The sequence below is a fragment of the Myxine glutinosa genome, chromosome 8 (assembly GCF_964187855.1).
Source record: "Myxine glutinosa chromosome 8, kmMyxGlut1.1, whole genome shotgun sequence".
In the NCBI taxonomy this organism is placed as follows: Eukaryota; Metazoa; Chordata; class Myxini; order Myxiniformes; family Myxinidae; genus Myxine; species Myxine glutinosa.
In genome coordinates, this window is record NC_136268.1 from 29406586 (window position 1) to 29424010 (window position 17425).

The 17425-nt window shown below is 50.7% G+C and overlaps 1 protein-coding gene across 3 annotated transcripts in view; it reads right to left on the reverse strand.

Moving 5' to 3' along the window:
• The window catches only part of LOC137433094 (pleckstrin homology domain-containing family A member 7), a 184131-nt gene extending 175295 nt beyond the window's left edge, over window positions 1-8836 (reverse strand). Inside the window, exons 1-2 of one of the 3 annotated variants that reach the window (XM_078783054.1) lie at window positions 8610-8836; window positions 3425-3501 (exon numbers count right to left, since the gene is read on the reverse strand). The gene's annotated coding sequence lies outside the window, so the exon portion shown is untranslated. Of the gene's footprint in view, window positions 1-3424; window positions 3502-8479 lie in introns of all 3 variants that reach the window. The other 2 variants (XM_078783053.1, XM_078783055.1) reach the window with 2 other exon arrangements.
• Between the last annotated feature and the right edge of the window lie 8589 nt (window positions 8837-17425).

Sequence of the window (17425 nt, forward strand, 5' to 3'; positions counted from 1 at the left end):
TTGTGGACGGTGGCTTGCAAACCGAGCCTCAGGGGTGGTGTACAGAAGCGTTTTTTTTTAATAACAATAAATACAAGGTACAGTGAGGTGAAATTCGCTGCACGTGATGTGCAACGTGCGCAGAGTAAACCGAGAGTTCATTTACATCCGTATGATATCTCACAAATAATGAAGATACAAGCACACTTACTCACTCACATACAAGCACACTCACTTACTTTCACTTACTCACCGCAGGCAGGTTGGTGGTCTTTCCATCTTCTACCGACTCCTCTCCGGCCTTGCTCCCCCAGCTCTCTCTAGGCTCTGTCCCCCAAATATTCCTACAGGTCGCACAAGATCTGCCTGCAACCCTCTTATGGTTAAACTGCCAAAATCAAGACTCTCTGCTCACCTTCACTCCTTCATTCCTCTTTTCTCCTGCCTCTGGAACAAACTCCCTCACTCTCTTCAATCCCACTCCTCCCTCCAGGTCTTTAAAACATCTGTTCACCACCATCTCTTATCTTCCCCCATCCAAAACCTTGATCTTTTCTACCCCCACTAATTTCACCACAAATCCACTTTTTTGAAATACCAACTTCTTTCCTGGAAGTCCTTGGTGTCCTTGTGTTTTATACTTCTCCCACCCCCCTCCCCCTTCCCACACCTCCTCCCCCAAAGCCCTCTCCCTCCCACACATCTCCCGATGTCCCTGCTCTCAAATGTTGTGTTCGTGTGCTTCCCCTTCTCTCCCCATCTTGTCTACCGCCCCCTCTTTTTATATATTTTGTTTGTTTGATTTTTTTTTTTTTGGAAATAAATGTTAGCTCTTTCACGCGCCTCGATTCTGAATACAAAAAAGAAAAAAAAGAAAAAAAAAAAAAACCTCACACTAGGCCGAGGCTTCAGTCTTTGGTATGCTCACGAGGCTGTACGATCGAAACGAAACGTCCCAGAAGATAAAGAAATAGGGTCATATTTGTACATGTCGTGTTTTAAAATAATGCTTCTCGCTATAAAACATCACATCTTCCAGTCTCCTAGAATATTTCGTTGTCATTTCACACAGGAAAGGACCAGGAAGTGTTCCGTATAGGCCCAACCCATCATTTTGATGGACTTTTCAGGGGCGGATCCAGAATAATTTTAGGGGGGGGGGGGGTGCACTTGAGGTTATAGATATTCACAGATCGCAAATTCTACCACCAAGTCTTATTCAAATCAATGCATTCATCGTTTATTTTTCACTTGACAATATTTAACTGAAAGAGAGATTATATTGTCGTGAATAGTGATGAATGTAAGCTTTACTGGCCAGCCTACAATGAAGTGACGGTTTACTATGTGTACATCGTTAGCTCTTGTAGTCCACTCGCTCTACTCAAGGATGTCCAGAAGCTCCATTGTCCATGGATTTCGCCTTGTAAAGTCATCTAATCATGCCAATCATATCTAAATCTACACCATAGTGAATGTGCATTAGTTGCAGTCCATGCATCCGATCTTCACACATTGTTGTCCGCATGCATGTCTTAAGATGTCTCAGTCCGCTAATGGACCGCTCACACTCACATGATGCTACAGGAATCGTGCAGAAGAGACCAGAAGAGACGTATCAGTCAGTGGATGTCGGGGAAGAATGATCTGTCTGTTTGAGGATTTTTACCGCTGTGTTTGGGACCTCTGATGCTGACTTGCCTTTCCACATTATCTGCTATCTGTGCACCTCTGTATCAACTGTTATTGGTAATGGCAGGTCATCTTGGTAGAAATCCATCAGTTTACTGATTACTTCTGTGTCTACTGTCCCAAACAAGCAGATCACAGAAGGGATGAAGTGCACTGCCTGTGTGGCCGTCTTGTGTGCTCGGTGTTAGCGGGTCTGTAGTTCTGTGAACAGGTCCTAAGTCATTGGCCTGATCCAGCAGAGGTAGAAGTATCATTGGAGGAGAGGCACCAGATGTGGAGTCGCACAATGGTACTGGGGGGGTGGACTCAGTTTCCAGGGTCGGAAAAGATGGTAGTTAGGACTCTGAAGGTTGCATACAACCTGAAACTGCAGCATCACTTTTACTTTGAGGAAACAACTTTTGTTTGTAGTTTAAACTATTCAACACACCAAGTGGAAACTCTGCTTTTCTTTGTGAAAGACGATTTGTAAATGATAGATCCATGGATGTTGTGATTACTTACATTTGTTAACAAGGGAAATATCTGCAAAAGGGTCATACCTAAAGTGCACAAAACAAGAGGAATTGCAAATGAGTCGAGGAAAAAACAGTTAATTTATCCGGAGCTATAGTAGTGTCCTTCCATAAACTTACTTTCCCCTGTCACTAAAGGCATCAGGCCTGTCACTAACTGATTCTAAATAAAAGCTGAGGATTTCGGAATATTTGGGACAGACCTTCATAACAACGATGTGAACACATAAAATGTTTCCGATTGAAACATTGAACGGGCATGCACAAAATGTGGCAAAAAGAACCCGAGCACCAAACCTAACGTCACCATTACGGATCATCAGATCGTCATAATGGACAACGTAGCCACTGAAAGTTTGAATTACCTGGGGAAGTAGTTCAGGACTGTGCTGTGGTTTGCTGTAGAAGATCAAGAAAATGTTTTTTTTCGCTTTGGAGCCAAATCTGAACACTGCGTACATATCAGGAGTTAACGCAGAGCTTGCGGACAAAAGTAATGCGGCTTGTCTTAATGGCTGGCTTGGCTGCGTGAAAGTAAAAGATGATATGATATCTCGATGATATCTCGCATGATATCTCGCAGGATAATCGCATGACAGACAAGACCAGCACTCGGTAGAGAGCATACCTCCACCAGGTGAACAGTTTACGTTTTGTATCTCACTGATGGGGCGAATCTGGATTCGGACCTGAACCAAAATCGAATCTGCTTGTTCTTGTCACTTAACCAACTCATCCACCAAGTTTCGTCATAAGCCATTCACAGGTTTTTGAAATATCATGCTATATATCGGTTTGGCCATATCACGCTCCATAGTGAAGAAGCACTTTAAAAATTCTCATATCTGGATCCAGATTCGGATATTCACCAAAATTGCATCACTTCGTCCGAGGCGCACACACAACCCCTCCACCAAATTAAATCCAAATCCATCAATAACTTTTTGAGATATCCTGCACACAAACCAACTGACAGGGTTGAAAATGTTACCTCCATCTATTGCAGATGGTGGAGGTAGATATGGTAGAGGTGGAGGGAGGGAGAGATGGGGATTGGGAGGGGGGGGTGGGGTTCACGTGCACCCGGTGAACCCCTCCCTGGATCCGCCCCTGCTTTTATACTAGTATTGTCCATAAAACGATCACTTGAACCCAGAAAATGTTCACACAAGTTTTCAATCTCATAGTCCTAACAGTCCATACTAGTACAACCAGGGACCAATGACCCATTATCTCACCTTTACTCTGAAAAAACCCAGTGTTCGCAGCATCTCCCGTCTCAGGGTTCAACCAGGTGGTTCTGCTCACCTCATCACTTGAACAGCAAATGATGAGCAACAAATGGGAGGGAACAAATAATTGGCAGGGGTTAGATGCATTGTGTGTGAAACAAGACAAATTATTAAATGAAAAGTCTTCCACTCATTGGCATCCCTCATCAACTCCCTTTAACTGAAGATTAATTGGACCAAACAACCAATGCATTGGATCATTCCCGGAATAATACGTGGGATCGACCATGGCCTGGAAAGCATTAGCTTATAAGGTGATGCTTGGTTAGTAAAGACCGGTTCCACCAGGGACCCAACATGCCCAAAAACAGAAACAATTTATCGATTTTGTGTGGAACATGAGACCTGATGTGAAGATGAAGTGCAAACTTCATTTTGGCATTGGAATCATATTCCATGCATAACGAATTTGGTCTGTTGTGCTTGCCAGGTATTCGGTGAGTCGTGAATTACAGTCAGTCAGTCACAAGCTTTACGAGGCATTTGTGATGACTGATGCCATTGCGGGTCCTAGTCTCCCCACACAGTAGGCTTGTCACTCTGGTAAGAGACTGGTAATCAGGAGATCTTATGCGACTGTCTGGCAGCTCGGCCGAGCCACTTAGGACCGAGGGCACCTGAGTTTATCCTATGTTCCTGACATAAATGCTGGAAAAGGCCTCTCTGTGACTGGAAGCTGCGGCTGCACTGGGGAGCATGTGTATAGGGAGATTCGGTAATGGTAAGAGCATTCTGGTGCTGGCTGTGTGCTCGTCTGATGAATGAGCACACCCCAGTCGGTCTCAAAGCCCTTTGGGGGCAGGGAAATGCTTCCTGGTAAGGTGTAGTGGTAGCTAAGAATAGCTGAGCATGTTGAGCAGCACAATCATGTCTCATCCTAAGTTTCAGGTATAGTCTTGGCCAACCTGGTGTATAGCTCTTTCATGCCTTTTCTTGTGAGCCTCTGCCACCGTGCTCTGCTCTGACACTTGCTATACCATGACATTTCTTTAATATCCCTCCTGATGAAGTCCTACCACCTCTGTATAGGGTTGCACTGCCTCCTCTTCCCCCACTTTAAACTCCCCGAAGTGTTTTGGTCGTCGAGTGTTCTCCATGTGTACATGGTGGCCTTCCCTCCTATCCCTGTTACCACTAATCAAGGGTTCAATCCTGGTCAGCTGGGCCTTCTCAAGGATAGTGCTGTTCGATTATATGGTGGAACCAGTGGAAGCCCAGAATGAATCCGAGGCATCACTGGTGAAATCCCTCCATCCTCCCGATGTGGCAGATATAGGTGCACCAGGTTTGGCATTCATATAAGAGGGAATGTAGGACTACTACTAGGTAACTAGGAAATTGGTGTGTTCTGTGAGGTGCCTGCTCTTCCATACTCTCACTGGATAGTGGGCCTATAACAAAGGCACGGGAGGCTCATGATATCCGATAGTTCATCTGATCATCCAGTAACAAGGATTGGGAGAGGGTATTGCCCAGATACTGGAACTTTCCACAACTTACAGTCTGTCACTGCCCACTAAAAACACAGGTGGTGTCAGAAGAAAGCTGTCAGGAGAAGGTTGGCACACATTATCTTCGTTTTTGGTGTGCTGACGGCAAGTCACCAATCTGGCTGGCACTGGATCAGTTAGCCTGTCAATGATCTCTGCAGCTCAGCTTCACTGTCTGCAACCCAAGCAGCATCATCAACAAACTGCAGGTCCTTTACCTGCAAACTGAGGGACTTATGAAAGAGACAAGCATCAAACTGTCCCTCAAGTAGTCCTACTCCTACAGTCTGTGCTCTGTCCCTCAAGTACTCCTACAGGTCGCACAAGATCTGCCTGCAACAATCTTTTGGTGAAACTGCCAAAATCAAGACTCTCTGCTCACCTTCACTCCTTCATTCCTCTTTTCTCCCGCCTCTGGAACAAACTCCCTCACTTTTTTCAATCCCACTCATCCCTCCAGGTCTTTAAAACAGCTGTTCACCACCATCTCTTATCTTCCCCCATCCAAAACCTTGATCTTTTCTACCCCCATTAATTCACCCCAGATCCACTTTTCTGAAATACCGACTTCTTTCCTGAAAGTCCCAGCAGTGTCCATGTGTTGTTTTTTTTACCTCTCCCACCCCATACCCCTCTTCCCACGCCTCCTCCCCCCAAGCCCTCTACCTCCCACGGATCTCCCGATGTCCCTGCTCTCAAATGTTGTACTTGTGTGCTTCCCCCTCTCTCCCCATCTTGTCTCCCGCTCCCTTTATTTCGTCTTATGTGTCCGTTTGTTGTTTTTTTGTCATTAATGTTCGCTCTTCCACGAGCCTCGATCTTGTACACAAAAAAAAGAAATAAAAAAACAGCTTCCCATTGATCTTAAACTGCAATGCAACACCTCCTGAAGCTTCAGATTAGGCCTGTGTCATGACCCCAGCAAAGAGAATGTTGAATAGATTCGGGGTTTGATGACAGCCCTGATGCAGCCCGTTTCTGATAGTGAAAGGGTCGGACAGATCTCCCCTGATTCTCCCGAGACTATTCATTCCCACATTCAGGCTTCTAATGATGTTACCAAGGTTCCCAGGTACGTATTCCATATCTATGCAAGAGATGCCAGAGGGCTTTCTATCGACTATATCATAAGCTTTCGTCATCAATAAATGCCATGTGGAGGTGTCTCTTCTGTTTCTTGGTTTTTGCCTGGAGTTGTCTCACATCAAAAATCTTGTCTACACTTGACTTGTTCATCCTGAAGCCACACTGACTCTCTGGGAGAATGGTGTCCATTAGGAGAGGTAATGTCATCATATTGATTCCAATTAGTATCATTCCAGATAGAAATAGAAGAGCAGTCCCTCTATAGTTACTGCACTCCGACGTACTCCCCTACACACAAATTGCATCCTTCCACTATTAGGGAATCATTCTCCCAGATAGATAAGAGGAGGTCCAGAAGATGGTCTAGCAGCACCACTCCACATCTCTACCAAATATCTGCTGGTACTCCATCCATGCCTGCAGATTTGCCATTCTTTAGCTATTTCAGTGCTTCCAACTCATCCATGAGTGTGGGCAGGCTGTATCATCCATGGTATCTCTGTGGAACCTCGTTAAATGTACACTGGGCTATGTTAGCACTTCATTTGAGAGGTTTGTGTTAATAGGAGTGCCATATACTTCAGATGTCTTAATTTCCTGGTGCTGTCATACTGTCATATGACCCTACAGGCTGACTGCTTATGACCCTACATGCTGTGCAGCTTATTGCCACTGCTGATGTTCAGCCAACGCAGGGCTGCAAAAAAAACCTTTTTGATCACTTCGTTCAACCAATATTTGTATTTCCTTTACTTTGCTCATCCACCACGAGTTCGGCATTTGTCTGAGTTAGGTTCCGATCTGGTTCTTCAGCCTCTTGTACTGAGCTTGTGGACCACTGATATAATTGCCCAGAATATTCCTCAACAACTCGTTCCACCTCCTCAGCAATGTCTCCATCTCGCTATCATTACCGTCGAACCAATGCTTCTTGTTGGCGCCACAGTATCCCAGCGTTTCATCCAAGACCTCCTCAAGGTCTGCTATTCTTGGACGAGTGACTCCTCAGGGCTGGTCGTACATCTTATTCCCAAGTGTTCTTCCAAGCTGGTCAACGATCAGTGTTAAATTTACAGGTGGGGAGATTTACCTGGCTTCAACATTGCTCCTTCACTATGATGTGGTCAACTATACGTCACATTTTGGATCATGGATGCTGCCAAGTTCATCTGTGGTGGGGCTTGTGCTTAAAAATGGCCCTGCTATGGCGAGGTTGCGTCAGATACAAACTCTGCAAGAAGCCTTCCAGTCATTCATCTTCCCACTCTCACGATTGCCCTGTATGCTATTCCTCCAAATATCAGATTCCCACCACACCCGTGCATCAAATTCTCCCATTAGGATTGACAAGTGTACAACATTAAGGTGTAGTCAAGGTCTTCATAAAATGAGGTCTTGCTTTCCTCTGGGCTTGTTAAAGTTGGTGGCATACAACATGCTCACTACATTGGCCAACAGCTGATAGAGCGGAGACCCTCCTACAACAGATGTAGACAGTGATAATCCTTTGGCTGACTGCTTTCCAAGAGTGTATAGATTCTCTTAACTGAGTCTTGATATAGAAATTGATACTCTATGGATTTGAGAGTCTCCTCATGGTTGGCCGGAGTGGAGATAGCAGTACCCCCCTCTCTTGAATTCACCATTATTAGCCAGCTTGGTTTCACTTAGAGCAGGAATATCCACATCGAGCCTTTTCAACTCCCCAAGCAGCACGACCAGTAGATGGGCAGATGTAGATCTCCGGGGCTTCCTGTGTGTTGGAAAACGATCGGAGGCTGGTGTGGTGGCCGTGCAGGTGGAGGGTCCTCAAGTTCTCTCATACGTACATTCCATGTGGCACATTGACGAGTTCTAGATAGAGCATTTGTCCAAGAATGTAGTAATTGATCAGTCGTCACAAGTTGGGGTGTCGTCCGACATTGAGATTCCAGTAACCTGGCTCCCTTCCCCCCCCCCCCCTCCTCCTCCCCCTCGCCCCCTAAGAAGTACTTCCTTTCAAGTTGTCACCAAAGAGAGGCACCTGCCACTGCAGGTCCACAAGGACGGAACTTTCCTGAACTCACAGAACACGCACAGCACACGTTCCCAAAGTCTCCCATGCAATCGAGCATACATACATCACATACATATACACACACACACATACATATATACATATATACACACACACACACACACACACACACACACACACACACACACACACACACACACACACACACACACACACACACACACACACACACACACACACACACACACACACACACTGTATTCCACAAATACCATACATAAATATACAATCTTTATCAATGACCATCGGACTTAACATTCCTGGGACAGCATACTCCAGGATGCAGCGTCCCCGGGTTCATTACGTTAGGATAGTTATTAGGGTAGGAAGATTAATTTAAAAACGAACCTTGACATGATCCACGTACACCGATAACGTCGTGACGGGGCGTGGTGCACGAACGGGGGGCGTGAACACGTGACGCGTACTGCCGGTGGGGAGGGAGGGGCTGAGTGTGCGCTCCAAGCCGGTCTCTTACTTGATAAAGAAGATTCTTCCGTCGCGAGTCGCTTTTAAAGAGCAGTTGCCGGGTAACGAGTCCCTCCGTCCTGAGACCTCCCCGTACATCTCCCCATCGGAAATGTCCATCATAGGTTCTGCTCTCGCTGCGTCTCGCCTTCTACGGAGTTTACACCCCTGCTAAAAGCGCGCCTTCGAACCAAATGCTGTGATGGACCGACAAGGTTGGGTGAGATCTCTGGGATTAGGGAGGGGCTTGTGAAAGCTCGGGAGGCGTGGTCCAGGTGATCGAGCGTGGGCGTGGCCAGGTGATCGAGCGTGGGCGTGGCGCGCTTACCGTGCTCGTGTTATTTATTGCATGGGCGAGCCCTCCGGATGGCGTGACTGTTTGTGTATTTCAATTTTCAGATAAAAACGCCATTTTTAACGGTCCCACCGAGTCCCAAACTCACGTATTAATACACGAAGCACACTTTCCCAAAGTTTCCGAAGCATCACCTGGGAATCCTGGGCAACATCAGCACCTCCCACTCAGGGAGACTTCACTCACCTCACATGGGAAACTTGTGGGTTGTATCATACACCTGGCGCACCCTCACTTACACAAGGAAACGCAGAGGAATGATTCACCGTAAACATATGTACAAGGACAATGTAAACCAAGTATGGTACCATACTATATATTTATTATTTATTTTGGTTCGCTTCTGTCTATCTGTGTCTGCAAACGTCAGTTTATGATCAAGGAACAACTTAATTTCGATTGGGTGTTATTGTTATATTTAGTCTCACCCCTGAGGGCATGCGAGACTATTGTGGGGTGTGTGTGTTGTTGTTTTTCTTGGCTATCTCCAAATGCAGGTTTTAGAAAGTGGGACGGAACCCTCCCAGGTGTGTGTGTGTGTGTGTGTGTGTGTGTGTGTGTGTGTGTGTGTGTGTGTGTGTGTGTGTGTGTGTGTGTGTGTGTGTGTGTGTGTGTGTGTGTGTGTGTTCTCAGTAGATGGAACGGAGATCTCCCAGGTCTCAAATTATCCACCTCTGTTAGCGTGCTCGTGTTTACCTCCTCCACCAAAGGTGGATGGAGGTTATGTTTTCGCCCGTGTCTGTTTGTCTGTCCGTTTGTTTTGTTTGTGAACAAAATATCTCAAAAAGTTGTGGACGGATTCGGACGAAGTTTGGCAGCGATGTAGCGTATGTGACAAGGACGAAATGATTCGATTTTGGTGAATATCCAGATCCGACTAGTATAATTATTTTAAGTGATTCTTTAGCATTGAGTGATATGGCCAACCAAGTGGCGGTATGCTCTCTACTGAGTGCCGTTATAGTTTCCTCTGCAACTGCTTGTCCGATCGATGCAAAACTTTAAATATAAAAGGGACTCCCCATGGAGAATATTTTATTGATAACTCCGATGTCATAGGTCACATGGTATGGCAACCATATGAGATAAAAGGGAAAAAATTGACATCATTTTCTCCAAAACCACTCAACGAAAATAATTTAAACTTGCCATATGGCATCAACCCACTCCCCATAGTATATATGGTGATAACGATGACGTCATCGGTGAGGTGGTATTCCAGCCATAATTGTTTGAATCAAAATCCTTGTGCAAAAAATCTGAAACTTCATCTACGATCTACGACCCGATGTGACCTCCAAAACATCTGATCTACGACCCGATGTGAGTGAAGAATTAAATTTATGTCATTGGTCACTTGGTGTGTTGGCCATATTAGATTGAAAATAAAAACGTGAAAAAAATATTCTCCAGAACCGTTTAACAGATCGATTTTGAAACTTCATGAAGATAATAAACTTCATAAATGTAAACTTCATAAATGACTACCTGATGGTGCGTAGGCGAGATCGGAGGCACCTCCGGGACACAAAGGTGATCCCGGGGGAGGAGGCTGTTTCACAGCACCACTTGGTTGTCTGCGACGTAAGGGTGAAAGGTGCGAGGAGAGCTCGGCGGGTGAAGCGCATATTGAGCGTATGTCAAAACCATTCAACAGAGGAAATTGAAACTTTACCATATGTTACATTACCATTTGATATAGCACATATTGAGCGTATGTCAAAACCGTTCAACATAGGAACTTTAAACTTTACCACATGTTACATGACCATTTGATATAGCGCATATTGAGCGTACATCGAAAACCATTCAACGTAGGATATTGAAACTTTACCACATGTTACATGACCATTTGATATAGCGCATATTGAGCGTATGTCAAAACCGTTCAACAGAGGAAATTGAAACTTTTCCACATGTCACATGACCATTTGATATCGCACATATTGAGCATATGTCAACAACCGTTCAACGTAGGAAATTGAAACTTTACCACATGTTACATGACCATTTGATATGGCGCATATTGAGCGTATGTCAAAACCGTTCAACAGAGGAAATTGAAACTTTTCCACATGTCACATGACCATTTGATATCGCGCATATTGAGCATATGTCAACAACCGTTCAACGTAGGAAATTGAAACTTTACCATACATTACATTACCATTTGATATAGCACATATTGAGCGTATGTCAACAACCGTTCAACAGAGGAAATTGAAACTTTACCACATGTCACATGACCATTTGATATCGTGCATATTGAGCGTATGTCAACAACCGTTCAACAGAGGAAATTGAAACTTTACCACGTTACATGACCATTTGATATCGCGCATATTGAGCGTATGTCAACAACCGTTCAACATAGGAAATTGAAACTTTACCATATGTTACATGACCATTTGATATAGCGCATATTGAGCGTACATCGAAAACCATTCAACGTAGGAAATTGAAACTTTCCCACATGTTACATGACCATTTGATATAGCGCATATTGAGCGTATGTCAACAACCATTCAACGTAGGAAATTGAAACTTTTCCACATGTCACATGACCATTTGATATAGCGCATATTGAGCGTATGTCAACAACCGTTCAACAGAGGAAATTGAAACTTTTCCACATGTCACATGACCATTTGATATAGCGCATATTGAGCGTATGTCAACAACCATTCAACGTAGGAAATTGAAACTTTTCCACATGTCACATGACCATTTGATATAGCGCATATTGAGCGTATGTCAACAACCGTTCAACAGAGGAAATTGAAACTTTTCCACATGTCACATGACCATTTGATATAGCGCGTATTGAGCGTATATCAAATGGGGGTAGAGGCACTGTTTAAATGGGGCTAGAGGCACTGTTGTCTCGAAGCAGACTAGTTAACCCCTCCCAGCCCTTTTTGTTCTGTGAAGACAACTTTTTACATTTGTCTTGTTTCAATCCAAGGGGCTGGTTGTTCTGCTTTTGACGTTTTGTTTTCTTTGTAGTTTGTGTAGCCCCCCACCTCGAGTGGCCTTCTGGCTTTGTGGCGGGCAATATATCATTTTAAAAAACTGTTCAACGGAGGAAATTGAAACTTTACCACATGTCACATGACCATTTTATGTTGCGCTAATTGCGCATACAGCGAAAACCGTGGAAAATTAGAATCATTGTAATCGCCTCAGCCTTGTTCGGCTGGTGAAAAAAACAAAGAACAACTTTAGCGATTTTTTTCGCGTCTACATCAGCCTTGGTAGTTATGGAACACTCGAGAACGAGAATAAAACCTACTTTGTAAAGGCTTATCTATGAATGTACTCTCTAGCAGACTCTTCAAAGAATAATTTATACACATTTACCTCAGAAGTGTAGATGTTGTTGTGGCGGTTACCTTATGTGCAGGTAACCGCATGTGGCGGTTACCTTATGTGCTGGTAACCGCATGTGGCGGTTACCTTATGTGCAGGTAACCGCATGTGGCGGTTACCTTATGTGATTACCTTATTTGGGCATAATACACGTGCACGGGCCTGTTGGACTTGTGGTTGTGCGGACGTGACGCACGCGCGGTTGCCGGAGCCACGCCCTTCGAAGAGGGCTTTTGGCTTTATATAAGCGTGCCGACTTCCGTTCCGTTCGAGCTTCGAGTTTAGTGTGCTGGACCAGGACTGCTGGTGCTGGATCTTGCTGTTACAATAAACCATCTTCGAAGTTCGAACCCTACGAAGTACGAATGGCCTCGTTCTCTCGCCTTCCGCGACTCCTAAATAATTTATTAAAGCGCGGCGTTACGCGCGCTGCTTGTGAGCAAGGAGGAAGCGGACAAGCGGTAACATATAAACGTCTTTATTGTAAGACTACACTGTAACACTACACTCCTCCGGGCTGGTCGCCCGGGGTATATCATGAGGCCACGCCTACCCCTCGGGCGTGGCCACCGCCCACTCGGTGCGTGGAATGATGTCACCACGCCAGTGGGCTTTTGTGTCCGCCACACGCGCCCCCCCAGAATTCCCGCGCACCTGGAGGGCCAGTTTGCGGGGCAGACGAATGACCCGGCCGAAGCGCCCCCTGGCGATCGGCGGCGTCCGGGGTGCAGGGATACCAGGTGGGATGCCCCTGGCTGCCCCTGGGATGGGTGCAGGACCGGGGGGCGCCGTGGCGGTGGGGCTGGGCGGTGCCGGCGGTCCGCCCGCAGGAGGGCGGCCCCGACGTGGGGGTCGGGCCACTGGCGGTGGATGGTCCACATCGAGGTGGGCCGGCTTGAGGCGGTCTACCGAAACGCGGTCAGGAGTACCGCCGATGTCCAGGGTGAAGTGCTTCGCCCCGGTCTCCAGCACGCGGAAAGGCCCGTCGTACGGGGGCCGCAGTGGTGTCCGATGGGCATCGTGGCGGACGAAGACGTACTCCGCCGTGCGAAGCTCCGGGGCGACGTGCGTCGGTGGGTGCCCGTGGCATGCCGTTGGCACCGGGGCGAACCTCTGGGCGGTCTCTTGCAGAGCGGAGCGCTGCTGTGCCGCGGACCATGGTGCCGTGGAGTCGGGGAGGAACTCGCCCGGCACCCGCAGCGGTTGCCCGAAGACCAACTCCGCCGCGGATGCGCGCAGGTCCTCCTTGGGCGCCGTCCGGAGGCCCAGCAGGACCCAGGGGAGCCTGTCGACCCAGCCGCCGTCACGGAGGGTGGCCCGGAGCGCGGCCTTCAATGAGCGGTGAAATCGCTCACACAGGCCGTTAGCCTGGGGGTGGTAGGCCGTGGTTCGGTGCAGCCGGACCCCGAGCCCCTGCGCAACCGCCCCCCAGAGCTCCGAGGTGAACTGGGGGCCGCGGTCGGATGAGATGTCTGAGGGGGCGCCGAACCGGGTGACCCAGGTGGCGATGAAAGCCTGCGCGACATCGGCCGCCGTTGTCGACGCCAAGGGCACGGCCTCCGGCCACCGGGTGGTGCGGTCCACCATGGTGAGGACGTAGGTGAAACCCCGCGAGGGGGGCAGAGGTCCCACCAGGTCCACGTGGACGTGGTCAAACCGGCGTTCCGGCACCGTGAACGGGGCCAACGGGGCCTGGGTGTGCCGGTGCACCTTGGCGCGCTGGCACGCGAGGCACGTCCTGGCCCAGCCGCGGACGGCCTTCCGGAGGCCATGCCAGACGAACTTGTCGGCGATCAGCCTTTGGGAGGCCCTCGCGCCCGGGTGGGACAGGCCGTGGATGGCGTCAAACACCTGGCGCTGCCAGCCCGCGGGCACAATGGGGCGAGGACGCCCGAGGGAGACGTCGCACAAGAGAGCCGCGCCCGCGCCGTCGAACGGCACCTCGGTGACGCGGAGGCCCGTGACGGCGGTCCGCAAGGCCTGGACGTCGGGGTCAGCGGCCTGGTCCGCTGCCATCCGGGCATAGTCGATGCCGAGGTGGACTGCGTGGGCGACGGCCCGGGAAAGGCAATCCGCCACCGGGTTGTCCTTCCCCGCGACGTGCTGGATGTCCGTCGTGTACTCGGACACGGCCGAGAGGTGACGCTGCTGCCGGGCCGACCACGGCTCGGTGACCTTGCCCATCGCGAAGATCAGCGGCTTGTGGTCGACGAAGGCAGTGAACGCCCGGCCCTCGAGCAGATGGCGGAAGTGCCTGACCGCCAAGTGAAGTCCGAGCAACTCGCGGTCGAAGGTACTGTAACGGCGTTCGGGCGGGCGAAGCTGCCGGCTAAAGAACGCCAGCGGTTGCCAAGCTCCACGCACCCATTGCTCGTGCACCGCGCCCACCGCGTAGTCCGAGGCATCGGTGGTGAGGGCGATCGGTGCATCGGGCGCCGGGTGCGCGAGCATGGTGGCGTTAGCCAAGGCGAGCTTCGCGCCCGTGAACGCCGTGTCCATCTGCTCGGTCCAGGTAACGTCGCCTTTGCCCGGCTTACCTCGGAGAGCTTCGTGCAGGGGGCGCAGGAGCTGGGCGATACGGGGCAGGAACCGATGGTAAAAGTTCACCATGCCCAGGAACTCCTGCAGCCCTCTGATCGTGCGGGGGCGCGGAAACCCCTTCACCGCCTCCACCTTGGCCGGCAGGGGGACGGCGCCGTGCCTGGTGACACGGTGCCCCAGAAAATCGATTGTGGCGGCGCCGAACCGGCACTTTGCGGGGTTCACAATCAGGCCATGCTGGCCCAGGCGTTCGAAGAGCGTGCGGAGGTGGCGTAGGTGCTCTTCGCGGGACGCGCTGGCGACGAGGATATCGTCCAGGTAGACGTAGACAAAATCCAAGTCGCGCAGGACGCTGTCCATCAGTCGCTGGAACGCCTGAGCCGCATTCTTCAGACCGAAGGGCATGCGCAGGAACTCGAAGAGTCCGAATGGCGTGATGACCGCCGTCTTCGGGACGTCCTCCGGCCTGACGGGGACCTGATGGTAGCCGCGTATGAGGTCCACCTTCGAGAAGAAGGACCTGCCCGCCAAACGGGCGGAAAAGTCCTGAATGTGGGGGACGGGGTAGCGGTCGGGAGTCGTGGCGTCATTGAGACGGCGATAGTCCCCGCACGGTCGCCATCCCCCGCCGGGCTTCGGCACGATGTGCAGCGGCGACGCCCAAGCGCTCTCTGAGCGCCGAACGATGCCGAGTCGCTCCAGGGTAGCGAACTCCGCTTTTGCCACCGCCAGCTTCGTCGGCTCGAGGCGGCGTGCCCGGGCGTAGACCGGTGGCCCGACGGTGGGGATGTGATGGGCCACCCCGTGCTTGACGGCCCCCGCCGAGAAGGTGGGCCGCGTGAGGGCCGGGAAGCCGGCGAGGAGGCGGGTGAATGCGTCCGCTGCCGGAAGCGTACAGACCAACGTGGCCGGAACCGAATCGTTCGGCAAGCCGCTTGGCAAGCCGCTCGTTGAGCTGGGCAACGCACATGCGAGCGAGCTGAACGTCTCGGCCTGGACAAGCCGTCTGCGCTTGACGTCGACCAGGAGCCCATTAGCGCACAGGAAGTCCGCGCCAAGCAGTGCCATGGGCACGTCGGCGGTGACGAACGTCCATCGGAAAACCTGCCCTCCAAACCGCAGAGAGAGGCAGCGTTTTCCGTACGTACGGATGGGCGTCCCGTTCGCGGCAAGCAGCGCGGGGCCCCCACCCGCGGCGTGCTTGTCTGACGTGCCGGCGGGAATGACACTCACCTGTGCTCCCGTGTCGCACAGGTAACGGCGCCCGGAGAAGGTGTCCGTTATGAACAGCAGGCTGCTCGAACGGCCGGCGCTCATCGCCACAATTGAGCGCCGGCCCGGGCGTTTCCCGACCCGTTGAAGGAGCACGGCGGATGACACCGCCGAGCTTCGTGGCCGAACTTGGCGTGGAACCAGCACCAGGTGGTGGAGCTGGAGGAGTGCGGCTGGCTCCGCCAGGCCGGTGGAGTCGACGGGTTTCCCCGCGGTGGCGGTTTTCGCCGCGGCGGTGGGCGGGGCGTGGCGGCGTTCATGAGGTGCGTATCAGCATGCTGCTGAACCACAGCGTGCTGTAGAAGATGATGCTGTGGAACATCAGCGTGCTGTAGAAGATGATGCTGTGGAACATCAGCGTGCTGTAGAAGATGATGCTGTGGAACATCAGCGTGCTGTAGAAGATGATGCTGTGGAACATCAGCGTGCTGTAGAAGATGATGCTGTGGAACATCAGCGTCGAAGGCCGTGACGGCCACGCCAACGCTCGCCCGCGTGTCCGAAGCGGCGAAGTACTTGTCCGCCTCGGCCGCCAATGCTCGGGGTTCCGTTAGCCCGGTCCCGGCCAACGCGAGGCGAACCTGCGCTGGAAGTTGGCGACGGAAAAGCGCCCGGAATAGCGAACCGGGGGCTTCGTCGCCCAACAGTGACAGCATATGGTCCATTCGGACCGACGGGCGCGTCTCACCGAGCTCGGGGAGATCCAGGAGGCGGTCGGCCCGTGCGTCGTCCGTGAGGCTGAACGTGGCTAGGAGTAGCCGCTTGAGTGCCTCGTACTTGTGGCCGTCCGGTGGGTGGCGAAGGACGGACACAACTCGAGCGGCCGTGCCGGGCCCGAGGGAGGCGACGACGTGGCAGTAGCGCGTGTCATCGCCGGTGAGGTGCCGAAGCTGAAATTGGGCTTCGGCCTGGACGAACCAGACTTCGGCCTGAGCCTCCCAAAATTCCGGAAGTTTGACGAAGGCGGCCATGGCGATGGCGTCGCGTGTGGAAGGATCGCTCCGGCAGATCCAACGTCGAGGGTCACCAGTAAAGCGCGGCGTTACGCGCGCTGCTTGTGAGCAAGGAGGAAGCGGACAAGCGGTAACATATAAACGTCTTTATTGTAAGACTACACTGTAACACTACACTCCTCCGGGCTGGTCGCCCGGGGTATATCATGAGGCCACGCCTACCCCTCGGGCGTGGCCACCGCCCACTCGGTGCGTGGAATGATGTCACCACGCCAGTGGGCTTTTGTGTCCGCCACATTATACACATTTACCTCAGAAGTGGAGATGTTGTACACA